The following is a 1,468-nucleotide window of genomic DNA, read 5'->3' on the forward strand; positions in this document are numbered from 1 at the left end:
GCCATTTTTGTATGCTTGGAAAGCATTCACTTGTTCACTTGTTTCCCTACATTCATGTTGGTCATGTCCCAAGGTTCCACAACACTCACACACTCCATTTGGGATTGAGGATGTTGCCATCATGGCATTGACATGTTGTTTAGGTGATTTAGAAGCTTCATCAAGCTTGGCCATGGCTTTCTCAAACTTCAAGTTTATGGTGTCAATATGAGCACTTAGTAAGGCACCCAATTGTGTGATGGAGTCTACTTCGTGCTTCCCTCATCTAGTGGCTTTTCTTGGCCTACTATATTGGGAGTTATGAACCGCCATTTCTTCGATCTTAGCCCTTGTTTGGTTGTCATCAACCTCGGTGAATCTCCCATTAGAACCCATGTTGAGGATAATTCTCGAATCTTCATACAAGCCATTCCAAAATTGTTGAACAAGGAACCATTCACTTAGTCCATGATGAGGACAAGAGCGATATGTATCCTTGAATCTCTCTGAAGCCTCGTATAAGGATTCTTCATCCCTTTGCTTGAACCCGGTGATTTGGGCTCTCAACATGTTAGACTTCTCCGGAGGATAGAACTTCTTATAGAAGCCAAGTGCTAACTTCTTTCATGAATCAATACCAAGGATAGCCTTGTCTAGGCTCTTTAACCATTGCTTTACGGGTCCGATCAAGGAAAAAGGAAACAACACCAATCTAATTTGGTCTTGGGTTACCCCGGTTTGAGAAATTGCCTCACAATATTCACAAAAAATCTTCATATATAGATGAGGAATTTCAGTAGGCATCCCTCCAAATTGACTTCTCTCAACTAATTATATGAATGCGGATTTGGCAATAAAATTACCGGTTAGATGTGGTGGTGTAGGAGTACCATTGGGTAGGGTCTCCTCGGTTGGTACGGAATGAGATGAAAATTATGCATTGTAGGTTGATGTTGTGGTTGGTTTTGAATTGGGTTCTCCCCTCCTTCTATTGCAAAAGGGTTGGTAAACTCAACACTATCCGATTGGACAATACCAATGTCCACAAGTTCTCCAATACCCAAATTTGTCGAAGTCCCCTTAACGGTTCTTCTAATGGTGGTCTAGGTTCTTTCAATTTCGGGATCAATAGGCAAAGGTCTACCTTGTGATCTCCTAAACATTCAAAAAGCGAAAAACTAGAAAATAATTAAAACTATCTTGAGGAATTTGACTTCCCCAAGGTTAAAAAAGACACAACTAAAAAAAAACAAATGATAACAATTCAATTGAACACCGTCCCCGGCAACAGCGCCATTTTTTATGCGGATTGAAACTTTGTCGTATAAGCTAACCGATCAAAATAATATTTATAATCTTAACTAACTACGCTGAGTAGAGTGGCAAGCAAAGGTCGGATCCCAAAGGACGAGTATTGAATTAAGTTATCGGTTGAAGAGAGTAATGTCTTAGGGCGTCACAAATTGGGTTGAGATTTGAGGTATCAAAC

At 40.3% G+C, this 1,468-nt stretch overlaps 1 non-coding gene across 1 annotated transcript; it reads left to right on the plus strand.

Moving 5' to 3' along the window:
* The first annotated feature begins 442 nt into the window (after positions 1-442).
* LOC141635706 (small nucleolar RNA R71) lies at positions 443-549 on the plus strand. Its single transcript, XR_012540374.1, has one exon. It is a non-coding gene; the product is annotated as a small nucleolar RNA R71 (small nucleolar RNA).
* The last annotated feature ends 919 nt before the right edge of the window (positions 550-1,468 follow it).

This window comes from Silene latifolia, chromosome Y (genome assembly GCF_048544455.1).
Source record: "Silene latifolia isolate original U9 population chromosome Y, ASM4854445v1, whole genome shotgun sequence".
NCBI lineage: Eukaryota > Viridiplantae > Streptophyta > Magnoliopsida > Caryophyllales > Caryophyllaceae > Silene > Silene latifolia.